At 36.4% G+C, this 17,063-nt stretch overlaps 1 protein-coding gene across 8 annotated transcripts in view; it reads left to right on the forward strand.

The window, feature by feature from the left end:
• The window catches only part of S6kII (Ribosomal protein S6 kinase II), a 998,109-nt gene that overhangs the window by 381,582 nt on the left and 599,464 nt on the right, over positions 1–17,063 (forward strand). Inside the window, exon 1 of one of the 8 annotated variants that reach the window (XM_069840444.1) lies at positions 11,203–11,222. The exons of the other annotated variants lie outside the window; for them this stretch is intronic. The gene's annotated coding sequence lies outside the window, so the exon portion shown is untranslated. Of the gene's footprint in view, positions 1–11,202; positions 11,223–17,063 lie in introns of those variants that run through there. 8 annotated transcript variants of the gene reach the window in all.

Consider the following 17,063-nt stretch of genomic DNA (forward strand, 5'->3'; position numbering starts at 1 on the left):
CGGCTTTGGTGATCACTTTAAATTAATTTACATCCCTTTGAACAGGCACCTTCGACACTTAGGCGGCACCTGCTTTGCCACTATTACACCACATCAAACGTTAGGCCTACTTACTTTAATACACTGCGCTTAACTTAGCAGATGAGACATAAGATGCAGATCAAAACCGAATTGTACCTCTTTAAATTGCATTGTGCTCCTGTTAACTGATAAAATTTCACAGTTGCATTGATTGTTCCATTCCAACAGTAATTCAAGCTGTTTGACTGCAGTTGTTTGCTTAACGTCCATATTTCACTACAAGTGAACAGTAACATTGTATGACAGTATATAAAGTGGACAGTCAGTTCACATGACAGTAGAACAGAGGTAGAATGAATGACTGGGAAAACCTAAGTAGTAACTGGGGAGAATTAATTTCAAAGCCATTTTTCTAACTTCTCAGAAAAAAGTTCAGCTGTTAATAGTTGTAGCAATGGCTAGAGATTCGTGTAGATCATTTTCTTTAATTAGAGATTCTGACCTTAACAAATAAATAGCCAACTAACCTTGGCTCGGTAAGCGACGAACATGGGGAAAGATTTCATGAATAAATATTTTAAATGGAAAGGCGATATAAAGGAAGGTCATCATTCAGCATTCTTGCAGACTATTGTTTGTTCCTTGTAAAAACAATTCCGGGTCTAGTTATAAACAGAAGTCATCCAGAAAATTCTTTTAAATGGAAGTTCAAATTCCTAGATTTTTTTCTCAAATTTCCTTGGAAATTCTAGGGCAGACAAGTACATAGAACTTGGTGTGGAAACCATTTCGAGTGCATATGAGAAAATGGGGTGTAATATGTCTCTCAAAATACACTTCTTACATTCTCATTTGGATTTCTTTCCTCCTAACTTGGAGCGGTAAGCGACGAACATGGGAAAAGATTTCATCAATAAATATCTCAAATGGAAAGGCGATATAAAGAAACGTCATCGTATAGCATTCTTGCAGACTATTGTTGGTCTCTTGTAGAAGACAATCCCGGGTCTAGTTATAAACAGAAGTCATCCAGAAAATTCTTTTAAATGGAAGTTCAAATTCCGAGATTTTTCTCATTATACGCATGAAATATTTCTATTCTTGGGTTTAAACTCTGTAACTTAACATTATTTTTTGTATCCAGTACACATTTTTAAAGTATTATGAGGCGTTTTGTATACCTAGTGTATTGTAATTTTACCAATAGCAGTGAAAAAAAAAGTTTTTCATAAAAAATTTAACTCATTTTCCCCGGAAAATGGGACAGTTTGGTTTTTAAATTCAGATTTAGGGCACACATATTAATAATAATCAGCTATTTTTAGAGTAATTATCACTTATTTAAATAACGGACTTAACACATCTATATTAAGTATTAAATTACATAATTCTGATTGTTGTCTTATACAGTGTAAATGTCCGATTATTAAAGAGTCCTCTGAAGTTAAGTATTTAGGCATAATTTTCGATAATCATTTAAAATGGAACCAACACATTAATTACCTGTGTAATAAATTACGTAAAATAGTATATTATTTTGTTTTATTGAGGAATTACTTGTCAATAAGTTTATTACGCACAATATATTTAACTTTATTTCAATCGGTAATTATGTATGGAATTATAGGATGGGGTAGCTTATTTAAGTCCAATTTTAATCCACTTTATTTATTACAGAAGAAAATAATTTAAAAAATCTCTTCATAATCCTATTGATTTTCCATCTCAAATATTGTTTTTAGACTTTAATGTACTCAACATAAGACAAATTTATTAGGCCTATATTGTATTAATAAAATTCATACATAAAAATCGAAATAATTTTGAATTGTATTCTCATAGTTATGGAAAAAAAAAGGTATGAATTCTTTAAAATTGTTTGAACCAAAATGCAACACTGTTACAGTATTTAATCATAGTAGTAATTTAGGCCCTAGAATATATTAATGTTTAGGTGAGGGGTTTGGACTTTTTCCATTGCTGGTTGTCACAATCGAAAATTAAGACACAACGTTTCAAAGGGTGGTTCTGTCGTCGTCTTCAGGTGGAAGGAAAAAGAGAAGAGAAAAAAACCTACTGTTGAGATCGTTACGTACAGCTGTTCTGTTTAACAAATTTATATTTAAATATCCTAATCTTGTCAATTCTAATAGTTCTAGTATTAAATTAAAAAAAAATATGTATGGATTTTATAAAAATTGAAAAATTGTAAATTTAAATGTATATATTCTAATTTCATAGTAGACATAAGACAAATTGTATTGTATACTTATTAATTTCAATTCAGGAATCCGCCTCTGAGCACGTGTTGTACTCTTTCAGGGGCGAGCTAAAGTTTTTCTGTATATATTGTAAATTTATTTCAACTCAACAACAATGTAACTGTATTATCTCAACAATAGGATTTTCACTCAACACAGTAACACAGTATTCGTTAGTGCACTCCACTGACGACAATGACAATTTACTTGGACTATTACGAACAACAATGAACTGTTAATCTTAACTAATATTTACAAAGCACTATTTACAAATCGTAACTGTCAGTTCTCAGTTCACAGTTCTTTTCGCTCAGTCATTCGAGTTCACAGTATCTCGAACCACAGACCTTCGGAGACAGTCCACTGTACTCGAACTCAGGTCCCTCCAACTGCGGTCCACTGCACTCGAACTCAGGTCCCTCCAACTGCGGTCCACTGCACTCGAACTCAGGCCTTCGGATGCTGACACAGTTGCGGACGCACACTCGAGTCGAACTCCGGTACTGGCTTGCTTGCTCTGGCTTACTCACTGAATGGCTGAATAAACTGAAAAACTGCCCAAGTTCGTTCGTGTTTCTTTTTTTATAGCAAAATCATAGTTGCGAGAAATTTTTACGGGTGAGCAGAGATAGCTCTCTCGAATTATCTGGATATCTCCACTTCGACGGACTTCTGGAAGAGTCGGGAGGGTCCGTCCCCCCTTCACTCCGCACGCAGCAGTTGCGCGCGCACCCTCCCTTCGTCGCGTTGACGTAATACACCCCCTCTGCCCTTCAGCATGCAGATGCTCCCCGTACCAGCGTTTCGTCTGCCGCGCGCCGTCCCTCAGTGCTCCGTGGAGCCCGCGCGATCTGTTCTCTTGCGGGACGCTGGTCGTGAGTTCGAATCTCACGTCGCTGTCACAATATTATATTTTATTACAATTATTAGCAAAATACAAATAAATAAATAAATGAACACAAAATTCGATTAGTTTTTACTTGAGCGCCTGGAATGCAAGCCCTGTTCGAAGACGATTGAATTTAGTCTCATTTTCTCACAGCTGAGAAACCTTTACTCTCTTTGTAACGTGTTTGATACAACAGGCCAACACACATGACGAAAGGAAATAGATTGTAGTCTGCACTTTTATTAAACTCGAGGACTTCCACCCTGTAGCTCGGTGTGCAAATTTGTGAAATGCCTCGAATTTCAAACATATCGAGAAAAATCAGCCAATCGGAAGCGATGGTTTCATTGCAGACCGTGTTGGGCCTCGTGCAGCTAGCCCGTTCTGTGCGCTGCCTGATCGATACCTCTTGAATTTACCCGGCGTGTGGGCGACCGTGGTGGAGAGACGCTTGCTGTGGGGGTGAGATGAGCTCTCTGACCCCAATCCACATACCACCTGTAGCTGGAAAAACTAGAACCGTCCCCCTTTCCCCGTACACGTGTATTCATTCACAAGTTCCACGAAATTTGCGTCATCCCCATTATCTTAAAATGCTGTTGAAGGTACCTACGCAGAGGCGTGTTTTAGTTTTTTGTACTAGCGATGAACGCGAAAAAATGATTTTTAGTTGTGGTGAGAAGTGTGTGCACGTTTAGTGTCGAACCTAGTTCATCTGTGACAATACTCACGCGAATTTTCAGGAATTTTACATTCTCCTAAGAAAGTCTTATTTTCTGCGATAAGAACGAAGAAAATTGCATTTTTTAAATTATTTTCACAGCAAATGGTACATACTTTTTCGTGGAAATACTTGGAACCTCCTTAAGATTTTTTTTTTTACTTCCCCTTATTTAGATACGTCGATACTGACTGAAAATGACTAAATGTACTTTTGTAATTCTTATTTGAGAGAATTAGATAAGCCAATTTATAATTTCAATAAATAGAATAATCAATTATAAACCAAGTTCAAATATCTTGGAGCAACAGTAACAAATATAAATGATACTTGGGACGAAATTAAACACAGAATAAAAATGGGAAATGCCTGTTATTATTCGGTTGAGAAGCTTTTATCATCCAGTCTGCTGTCAAAAAATCTGAACATTAGAATTTATAAAACAGTTATATTACCGATTGTTCTATATGGTTGTGAAACTTGGACTCTCACTTTGAGAGAGGAACATAGGTTAAGGGTGTTTGAGAATAAGTTGCTTAGGAAAATATTTGGGGCTAAGAGGGATGAAGTTACAGGAGAATGGAGAAAGTTACACAACACAGAACTGCACGCATTGTATTCTTCACCTGACATAATTAGGAACATTAAATACTTTTTGGGATTTTGGGATGGAAATTTCAGCACAAATATCAAAAGTAATGGCATTTTTAGGACAAGACCCAGTCAGAAGTAAGATAATACACAATAACCAATGCCTCGAACAAGTGCAAAATTTCAATTATCTGGGTTGTGAAATATCTTACCAAAATGAAAAAGATGTGAACAAGAAAATTACCAAATTTACACAAATTCTAGGAATAATAAACAATACATTAAAAGCTAAATTAGTACAAAAATCTACAAGATTAAAAATATATAATACACTAGCATTACCCTCCCTTTTATACGGAAGCGAGATTTGGACATTAAAGAAAAAAGACATGAAGAGAATCAAAGCAACGGAAATGAAATTTTTCAGGAGGACAGCAGGATATACTCTTTTAGACCGAAAAAGGAATGAAGAAATTTTAGAACAATTAGAAGTAGAGTCAGTAGAAGAAAAAATCAACAGATACAAATTCAATTGGCTAGATCATGTAAGAAGAATGGAAAATTCAAGAATCCCAAAAATTATAATGCAATATAAACCTAGAGGACATCGTCGACCAAGAAGACCTTTAAGAAGACTGCTAGATGGGGCCGAAACAGGTCTACAGAGGCCTAATTCGTGAAGGATGATGATGATGATGATGATGATGATGATGAAATCCAGACTTTTGAGATGGGCAGGGCATGTAGCACATATGGGCGAATCCAGAAATGCATATAGAGTATTAGTTGGGAGGCCGGAGGGAAAAGACCTTTAGGGAGGCCGAGACGTAGATGGGAAGATAATATTAAAATGGATTTGAGGGAGGTGGGATATGATGATAGAGACTGGATTAATCTTGCTCAGGATAGGGACCAATGGCGGGCTTATGTGAGGGCGGCAGTGAACCTCCGGGTTCCCTAAAAGCCAGTAAGTAAGTAAGTAAGTAGTTACAAAAAGGACAAAGTGTGTAAGTCCAGAAATGTAGAAAGAGGTTTACAGTTGCTGTACTGCACCTATAAGGAAAACCCTTCTCATTCCACTATGCTAATGGTCCTTGTAGAACACAAGGGTTCATTGAAACTCAACTCTAAACAGGTAGTATAAATACACAATAGAACAAGGGAATTGTCCAAGATAGAGGATATATTGGATATGTAAAATATATAAATTTCTCCGGTTCCAAGAGGTTTGTAACGTACAGAAGTCGACCTGGTTGGCGAGTTGGTATAGCGCTGGCCTTCTATGCCCAAGGTTGCGGGTTCGATCCCGGGCCAGGACGATGGCATTTAAGTGTGCTTAAATGCGACAGGCTCACGTCAGTAGATTTACTGGCATGTAAAAGAACTCCTGCGGGACAAAATTCCGGCACATCCGGAGACGCTGATATAACCTCTGCAGTTGCGAGCGTCGTTAAATAAAACATAACATTTTCTATCTATCTATCCATCCATCCATCCATCCATCCATCCACCCATCCACCCAACCACCCACCCACCCATCTACGGAATATTTTAAGTCATATTCCAGTGCCCCTACGTTCCTTTATGCTGACCTATGAAAATGCATTTCAATAGATGCAATACTTTTCTGTTTGTCGTCAGTCCAATATACATTAAGACAGAAAGAAATTATCGTCCGTTCAAGCATGTGGGTGCATTATGTTATAATATTATTAATATATTGTACATTTATTTTTTTTTTCGCGATAATGTGTTTTCTCGTTACAGTAAACGGCCGCCACGATTGGTAAAATTTTTCCTCGATTTTGTAAAAAACACTTCCCAAACTTGTATCGTAATATGCTATTACTGAATTCAGAGTTGCCAACCTAGGTAAGTATGTTAAAAATATTTAAAATAACTGCTCGTGTTGTAATGAAAACCACTGTCTTCTATATATGCTACAATCCTACAATGCATGTAAAATTCATACGCAAAAGACAGTGTTAATTAATATACATTATACGAAACAAATCACTGCATTTGAAATGTACTGAACTTTATTTAAACAATTGAAACATCACTTTAACAAAATAAATGAAAATTATCCCAATTGAACCCGAAATGTTACAAGTAACCTGAATCACACTGAAGTTCTTACGTTGGCCAGACTGCTAACATCAGTCAGCTGTTCATAGTTCATAGGGTAACGTACGTACTGTATATTAAACAATTCAAACTTCACTTTAACAAAAATAAGTTAAAATTATCCCAATTGAACTCGAAATGTTACAAGTAACCTGAATCACACTGAAGTTTTTACGTTGGCCAGACTGCTAACATCAGTCAGCTGTAATAGTTCATAGTGTAACGTACGTACTGTATATTAAACAATTCAAACTTCACTTTAACAAAAATAAGTTAAAATTATCCCAATTGAACTCGAAATGTTACAAGTAACCTGAATCACACTGAAGTTTTTACGTTGGCCAGACTGTTAACATCAGTCAGCTGTTCATAGTTCATAGTGTAACGTACGTACTGTATATTAAACAATTCAAACTTCACTTTAACAAAAATAAGTTAAAATTATCCCAATTGAACACGAAATGTTACAAGTAACCTGAATCACACTGAAGTTTTTACGTTGGCCAGACTGCTAACATCAGTCAGCTGTTCATAGTTCATAGTGTAACGTACGTACTGTATATTAAACAATTAAAACTTCACTTTAACAAAAATAAGTTAAAATTATCCCAATTGAACTCGAAATGTTACAATTAACTGAATCATTTTTACTCCTTCACATTAAAGTTTTTACGTTGGCCAGACTGCTAACATCAGTCAGCTGTTCATAGTTCATGGTGTAACGTACGTACTGTATATTAAACAATTAAAACTTCACTTAACAAAAATAAATGAAAATTATTCCAATTGAACATGAAATATTACAAGTACCTGAATCATTTTTACTCCTTCACATTGAAGTTGATGATGAAGCTTGTACGTTGGCCAGACTGCTAACATCAGTCAGCTGTTCATAGTATAATGTACGTATTGTATATTAAACATTTCATATTTCATTCACTTAACAAAAAGAAATAACAATTTTTATAATTGAACACGAAATAGTACAAGAACCTGAATCATTTTTACTCCTTCACATTGAAGTTGATGGTGAAGTTTGTATGTTGGCCAGACTGCTAACATCAGTCAGCTGTTGATAGTGTAACGTACGTAGGTACTGTATATTAAGGCCCGATTGTATAAACCATTTAATCTTAGATCAGAGGTTAAATTGATCCTTGTTTCAGCTGAACTTGGAATTTTGTGTTGTATAAAGTCTAATCTGAGATTAATTTGTCTCAAACTAAAGTCAACTTTGACTGAAGAAATTTCTCCGATTAAGTTAGATGATCCAAGTTCAGTTATTTCTTTTCTGTTTGAAATATACGAGTGACAGATTGTGCAAATAAAATATCCATTATTATTAATATTAATAGATATGTTAGGTACATTTATATATATTTCTTTCAATTTCTTGCCTTAATACACAAACAATCTTATATTTTATAAGGCTCTATCGTGTTCAGCATTATCAAATAACATAACCTATAATTATATTATGTTTATAACAACCATTAATTATTAATGGATATGATAGGTACATTCATAAATGTTCAATTAACTGTATTACTAAACGAAAATTGTCGTTTTATAAAGCTTTATTATGTTTAGCAGTATCAAACACCATAACATGATAACAACTTGGAGAACAGTCAGCCTTCTTCTTATTGTCCGCCATTATTTACATTACACAAAAAAAAAAAAAAAAAAAAAAACAGTGTCTGCAACAGAGTGTATGGAAAGTCGCCAAAAAGTAGTTGCAAAGTCGCTAGATTTCTCATTATCAACAAAGAAAGCTTACATTTTGTCACTATGGGGTGCTAAAAAGGTCACTAAATCCCTATTTAAGCAATATAAAAGTTAAAAGAAATTGTTGTTGAAAAAGAGTTAAAGTCGCTAGATTGGCAACACTGAACAAACCTGTATAACATGGTCCGCGCATCACGTATTTCACCTGTTTATGCGATGTTGCCAAATCCTTTTCACGTGAACTTAGATTGCATTTGAACCAAGGTAATTTGATCGCAGAAAAGTTTTATACAATAAAAGAAGTGTCTGAACTCGGTTCACTTTTCGATCTTCGATCAAAGTTGATCTTTAGTCAGGGAGTTTTATACAATTGGGCCTAAGATTTTTTAAAATATCATTTTCAAAATATACTATCGCGCAAAAAAGACTGTGCAATACACGTTTGTGAAATATATTACAAAATCTCGGAAACTCAAAAACTCGCTGTGCTCGTTTTTGAAACACTTCCTCGATTTTGTAAAAAACACTTCCCAACCTTGTCTCATAGGTATTATTAAACATATTACATTTTGAGGTATGAGAATGTAAATTAATTTAATTTCTTATACAGGGACATCATTTTATTTTTACTTCAATTTTTATTGAACATGAGTTTTTGAATGTACTTCACTCCCACCCCTTCTACTAATGAAGTTCAACCGTCCTGCACACAGATCCAAGACCGCATATACAGTCATAGTAGCCTTACGGTCATATTAAACAGTCCGTTCCAAAAATATGTTCACGTTTTTCATTGACGAAAGAGCTTTCAATATTGAATCATTTTCGCACAGGTACTGTCGTCCATTTGCCTAGGTAGTATCCCGGTTTCCCCCACCAGCTTTTATTCGCCAGCTAGTGGCTGGGCTGTCGTCTTAGCTCTTTTGTGAGAACATTAATTTCTGTTAGGAATTGGACGTCTACGTAATATTATACGACGGTGTAAAACAACTTAAATAAAAGGGCCTCGTTAAGTAATTAACTCACGTGATTTCCTCTCTTTCTACGACCCTACGACATAACCACTTGGACGGACAGTAGATAGTATGTCTGAGTAATTTTATCTTTCCGGATCGGGCAGAAGTGAAGATTGAATTTACAGTACGTAAGGTACTCTTTTATAGAGTAGGTACAGAATTATTTCAACATGAGTTACTAGTTACAAAGGACGAAACTGATAATTGGGATTAGGTACAATAGTCTACTGGGTGTTCAGTTCAAAATGTGTCATGGCTCGCTGTATGTCGTCATGTGGCTAGCCGATGAGCCTAGAGAATTCATTCTTCCTACACTTCCGCAGAGGCGTATTACCTAAATGCGAGAGAAGTTGCCTAGCAAGTACGGCGTTCATTCTGAAGATTACTTACCGATACGTACGGTAACGCCAGTAGTGGCAAGAATGTGATCTGTTTGGAAACACGTACTGAAGTGAGTTTTTTTCTTACTGTCGGAATATGGGGAGAGGGTTAAGGCGATTACTTACGTATTTGTTGACATTAACTTGGACGGTCAACATGGACACGGAGCATTTTGATTTGTGTTGTGGAATGTTGCCGTACGCAATCGATGATAACAAATACCCTGCGTACGACTTGCCCGCGCAAAACAAAGTTCGAAAGAGGTTACGGTAGCACACAGACTTTACAGACCGCCATCTGTTGCTATGACATTCAAGTTATACCGTACACGTTCTCAAGTTCAGATTGAACGCCTTAATTAATAGACAACTTCTCTGACATAAAAGCTGAAACTCGCTTCAAATCGCTGACTCACAACAGTGACGTCATGACGCACTTTGAAATGAACACCCATTATAGTGCGATAATATGCACATTAGAACTGAAGCCTGTATCGAAATGAACGGCCACCATTTTCAAAAATGTGTTTAAATACCCATATTATGATTATTTTTCAATTTAACGTCATTATCTATGTATTACGCTAATGTGCTGTAGACAGTATAATATACACTGCATAATGAATACGTTCACATGGACAGCTCAGTTCATGAGTAAAAACACTTATTGTTAATACTATACTGTATTTTGATTAAACAAAAACCCAATGAAAATTATCAAACTCAAAAGCGTGATATTTCCTAGTTTACGTAAAGGATGAACTACTTTTCTTCCCTCCTACACCTAGTAAAATGATTTGTATGTATATTACGCCAGTATCATCGAACTCCAGTCGTGGAAGGGGGTAGCAAACGGCGTTGATCCAGTGGTATATCCAGATTAATATTAAAAATGTTAATAAAAATAAAATGATGTCCCTGTATAATCAAATGGAAAATGATAACTCCAAGCCATGATATATCGAGAGGAGTCATAAAATGATAATGTTCTGTTTTATTATACAAACAAGGTTTTAATTTAATCTACATCAAGTTCACTGCCCTCGGCATGATCAAGTGGAAGTGTATTTCTATCACATACTGTACTGTCGTGTAATAACTTATCTAAAATGCATTACGGTACCACGCAACCCTAATTTGAGGAATACGCCAACGCATCCAGGGAAACGCCGGTCTGGCTGATGCATTGCTAGCGTTGCGCGCAGTTCCGCCCTTGTCTCCCGTGCCGGTGCCCGTGTGTGTCATAAAGGCAGCGATTTGACTTGTTCGTTAATTCGAGAAGCAAGAATGCGTTCGTGTGCGGTGTGTATTCTGTGCTGACCCAATAGGATTACGTCGTCTTCAAGTATGGAGTTGCACGACTGCATCCCCCGGCTCAAGTGGGGAGTGCCGGCCGTTCTGGATTTGTATCAACGTTGTATGAGTTGCACGTTGTACGTCTGGCACTATGAGAAAGTAAATCGATTTCGTCACATTCGGCCATAACAGGTAATACGATATATAAAGGCTTTATAACTCGTTAACAGATTTTCAGTTATCTGTTAAAGATGAACTTCCAATTTGTGTTCAATGTTTGTGCCTTCAGGAAAGCTAAGGGATTTTTCTTTTCTTTATAAAACGTGATTTATTATCTGTCAGATTTTTATATTACCCGTAAAGAAATCACTTTGCAAAGCTTCTTGCGGAAAGAACAATATTGTGAACTTGTATTTATATACAGAGAAATAATTTCATTTTACTTCAATTTTTATTGTACCTGAGTTTTTGAATGTACTTCACTCCCACCCCTACTACTAAGGAAGTTCCAACTCCACACAGAACCAAGACCGCAGATAGTAAGCAGTACTGAGTTACTGAGTATAGTACGTTCCAGAAATATGTTCGCGTTTTCCAGTGACGAAAGAGCTTTCAATATTGAATCATTTTCGCACAGGTACTGTCTTCCGTTTGCCTACGTCGCATCCCGATTTCCCCCACCTTCTTCTGCTCGCCCCTCTGTAATAGCTGGGCTGTCTTAGCTCTTTTCTGAAAACATTAATTTCTCTTAGGAATTGGAAGTTTATGTAATATTATAAAGCTGTTTAATTTAACTTAAATAAAAGGGCCTCGTTAAGTAATTAACTGTCACGTGATTTCCTCCCTTTCTATAATCCTGCGGCATAATCACTTGGACGGACTGTAGATAGCATGTCTGAGTAATTTTATATTTTCGGGTCGGGCAGAAGTGAAGATTGAATTTACAGTACGTAGAGTAGGTACAGAATTATTTCAACATGAGTTACTAGTACGAAGGACGAAACTGGCAATTGGAATTAGATGCAATAGTCTATAGTGCGATAATATGCACAAAACTGAAGCTTGTATCGAAATGAACGGCCACCATTTTCAAAATTGTGTTTAAATATTCATATTATGATTATTTTTCAATTTAACTTCTTTCTCTATATTGTACGCTAATGTGCTGTAGACAGTATAATATACATCGCATAATGAATACGTTCACATGGATAACTCACTTTGTGAGTAAAAACACTTATTCTTAATACAGTACTGCATCTTGATTAAAGAAAAACCTAATGAAAATTATCAAACTCAAAATCGCGATATTTCCTAGTTTACGTAAATGGATGAACTACTTTTCTTCCTTCCTATACCTAGTAGAGTGATTTGTGTTTTACGCCAGTATCATCGAACTCCAGTCGTGGAGGGGGGAGCAAGCGGTGTTTCCAGTTCTCTAAAGGTATAGACAGGTTAATATTAAAAATGTTAGTAAAAATAATATGATGTCCCTGTATATACAGGGTGATTTAAAAGTCCGGCGACATAGATAAACTTCGTTATTAGTGTACTTACAAGGAGAGGACACGCTCTGTGTATCACCGAATGAAATAAGATTGTGTGAGATGAAAGTACAAGACGTACTGTTTAAAGTCATACCTGGTATGGGTGGCCAATGACCCCTCGGTTTGGAAATATTGGCTATTGTTTGTCACATACTTCCGTTAGGTGCCTAATAGGGAAGCATTAGACTGTGTAAAAGCGTAGCTCATATGGTTGGGTGCTGAGTTGTTATCCAGGCAACCTGAGTTCGAATCTTAACTGGTCCTGTATATTTTTCTTTTAATGATGATTAATATTGTGATCACAGTTATCTATATACATATATCATATTTCTCAATGTATTGAACGATTCATCATGTTTAAACAAATTACTAATTAACTAACATTGTATTGTGAAGGATAAACAATGAAATATTGCTCACGTAGGCAGGTCACTGGTGTCTGTTCTGTTTCTATTCACCTCATTTTGTACATGATTCATTATGATAAATGTCATAAAACAGACACAACATACATATTTCCTGCACCATGCACAGCAAATGAAAGAAGGCTGTCCACAGTCACACACATTCTTTCGCACTTCTACTGCGAAACAGACATCCTTCACATTCACAAACACTTCTCGTTCGTTTATTAATTTTAATGCATACCACGCATATTTCAACATGGCTTTGAATATAGAAGCTGACAACTGAAAGTGAATTAAGGAGTGAATTTTGAGGGCATCCTCCCTTGAAGCAATTTGTCGTCCAGTTTGTAAAACGAAAGAGCTATTTTGCAAATATTTGACAAAAATCTTCACCTGTCTAAAAAAATAAACATCGCAGGTCCAGTACATTTGGGTGAAATCACTTTAAGATTGCATGTTACTTCATTTTTCTTCATTTGTAAATATTTCATCATACAAAGAAGGACTTACATGCCCTTCCAACGACTCTAGAATTAGAAGAAATGGCTGCTCTTCCACATATGTCTTTATTACTTTCTCCAGGTATTGCTTATGGAGTTGAGATATCAGCTTTCCTGATAAAGAACGTGTTACACATATATTTTAGAATTTAGAAGTAAGTTCATCTACTTGACGTTGCACTCTTGGGCCATATTGTCCTTTTGGTTCTAATAATAATAATAATAATAATAATAATAATAATAATAATAATAATAATCAAGTTTTAAAACATTAGTAGGCATTAGGATTCGAATTGGTGTTGCCTGGATAACAACTCAGCACCCAACCATATGGGCTACGCTGTTACACAGTCTAATGCTTCCCTATGGAGCACCTAACGGAAGTATGTCACAAACAACGGCCAATATTTCCAAAACGAGGGGTCATTGGCTACCCATACCAGGTATGACTTTAAACAGTACGTCTTGTACTTTCATCTCACACAATCTTATTCCATTCGGTGATGTACAGAGCGTGTCCTCTCCTTGTTAGCGAAATATGGAAAGTGGGGAAAATTGTTGGAAATATGTGGTTTTGAATCCAAGTGCTTGAAATTTTAACGTACAGGGACACCATTTTATTTTTACTTCAATTTTTATTGTACCTGAGTTTTTGAATGTACTTCACTCCCAACCCCTGTACTAGTAAACTTCCAATCGTCCTCCACACAGAACCAAGGCCGCGTATGCAGTCAAAGTCTCCTTACGTTCTAGTAAACAGTACTGAGTTAGTGAGTATAGTACATTCCAGAAATATGTTCGCGTTTTCCAGTGACGAAAGAGCTTTCATATTGAATCGAGTCCACACCTGTGGAGTAACGGTCAGAGCGTCTGGCCGCGAAACCAGGTGGCCCGGGTTCGAATCCCGGTCGGGGCAAGTTACCTGGTTGAGGTTTTTTCCGGGGTTTTCCCTCAACCCAATACGAGCAAATGCTGGGTAACTTTCGGTGCTGGACCCCGGACTCATTTCACCGGCATTATCACTTTCATTTCATTCAGACGCTAAATAACCTAGATGTTGATACAGCGTCGTAAAATAACCCAATAAAATAAAATATTGAATCGTATTTTCGTACAAGTACTGTCGTCCGTTTGCCTACGTAGCATCCCGGTTTCTCTAATTATAAACTTTTTCAACTACGGTATCTGAGATATACACATGTTACAGTTTCAATGAAGCTTCCAGAATTCAATTTTATTATTTTAAAGCTTGTGTACTTGTGAAAAGGAATTCCTGATCTTCTAAGCCATGCCTTATTGCATTTAGGCCTATTCGGCGCATAGGAAAGCACCATTTTACATTATTTACAAAGCACATCACTTCATATCAATTATAGTAAAATTTACAAAACATAAAATTTCATACTACTGTATTATCACATCAATTTTCATCACTTTCAGCCACCGGCGTGGCTCAGTCGGTTAAGGCGATTGCCTGCCGGTCTAAAGTTGCGTTCGGGCGCGGGTTCGATTCCCCGCTTGGGCTGATTACCTGGTTGGGTTTTTACCGAGGTTTTCCCCAACCGTAATGTGAATGCAAGGTAATCTATGGCGAATCCTCGGCCTCATCTCGCCAAATGTCATCTCGCTATCACCAATCTCATCGACGCTAATTAACCCAGTAGTTAATACAGCGTTATTAAATAACCAAATAAAAAAATACATCACTTTCACAGTGTTCATAAAAAACACTCGAGACAAAACAAAGCATAAATATAACACTATCGTATTTACCGCTGTCTCTTCCAGTAACATGGCGGCGTACACATGCGCAGACTGGTTTCAATTTTGGACAGAACATCAGCGCTCCGTGTGAGTCTAGTATACTATATATAATGTCTTTGGTGTGTACAGACAATCAGAAGGGGTGGAAGGACAGAATAAGAGAAATAAAGAAGGGATAGGGACAGGTTCTAAGAAAGACGAACCTGTGTTGGTGGGCTTTGTATTGTACAAGGACATCATTTTATTTTTACTAACATTTTTAATACTAACCTGGCTATATCTTTGAATTAAAGGTCTAGAACCGGAAACACTGCTTCCTCCCCCTTCCAAGACTGGAGTTCGATGATACTGGCGTAAAATACAAATAAATCACTTTACTAGGTATAGGAGGGAAGAAAGTAGTTCATTTATGTAAACTAGGAAATATCGCAATTTTGAGTTTGATAATTTTCATTAGGTTTTTGTTTAATCAAAATTCAGTACAGTATTAACAAGTGTTTTTACTCACGAATTGAGCTATCCATTCGGACGTATTCATTATGTAGTGTATATTATACTGTCTACAGCACATTAGCGTACACTATAGAGAATGAAGTTAAATTGAAAAATAATCATAATATGGATATTTAAACACATTTTTGAAAAATGACCTTCATTTCTATACAGGCTTCAGTTGTTCTGTGCATATTATCGCACTATAGACTATTGTACCTAATTCCAATTACCAGTTTCGTCCTTCGTACTAGTAACTCATGTTGAAATAATTCTGTACCTACTCCTTAACAGAGCACCTTACGTACTGTAAATTTAATCTTCACTTCTGCCCGATCCGAAAAGATAAAATTACTCAGAAATGCTATCTACTGTCCGATCAAGTGGTTTTGTTGTAGGAAGGGGGGAGGAAATCACGTGACAGGCCCTTTTATTTAAGTTATTTTAAACAGTTGTAAAATATTACGTAGACGTCCAATTCCTAACAGAAATTAATATTTCCACAAAAGAGCTAAGACAGCCCAGCTACTAGACTTTACAGAGGGGTGAACAGAAGCTGGTGGGAGAAACCGGGATGCGACGTAGGCAAACGGACGACAGTGCCTGTGCGAAAATATGATTCAATATTGAAAGCTCTTTTGTCACTGGAAAACGCGAACATATTTCTGGAAAGTACTATACTCACAAACTCAGTACTGCATACAGGGCCTCGGTTCTGTGTGGAGGACGGTTGGAAGTTTACTAGTAGAGGGGTGGGAGTGAAGTACATTCAAAAAGTCAGGTACAATAAAAATTTAAGTAAAAATAAAATGATGTGTCTGTATTTGTGTAGGCGTACTTATTATTATAATGTACTGTTATAGGTTTAATTTGTGAGGTCATTAAACATGTCTTACCAATTAATGTACCTACTATGAGTTCGTTTAATTCCATGTAATCAATTCATATTTTGTTCGTAATGATGGGCCCTATTTTTTTAACTCTACGTTTACAGACGCGTTTCTTTCTCGTCTCGTCTACACGCTATACTCAAAAGGCTCCGCAACTACTAGATTCACAGCGATATTCGGAACATTGTTTTAATGATTTGCATATTTTTGCAACTTTATTGACACAACATCTTACCACAGTCTAGTATAGTGTATACAGTCACGGAGCTCAATATGTAATAAATATGCATCCATAGATAGTTGCGAACCACTAGGATCGCTAGTATCGCCTCATTACAGACAATGCGAAATAGTACCTGCACAGTCTATTGTTCCTAGCAACCTTAATAACTCAAGTTTCGTGACTGTATATACAGGGACATCATTTTATTTT

Source organism: Periplaneta americana, chromosome 11 (assembly GCF_040183065.1).
Source record: "Periplaneta americana isolate PAMFEO1 chromosome 11, P.americana_PAMFEO1_priV1, whole genome shotgun sequence".
Taxonomy (NCBI): domain Eukaryota; kingdom Metazoa; phylum Arthropoda; class Insecta; order Blattodea; family Blattidae; genus Periplaneta; species Periplaneta americana.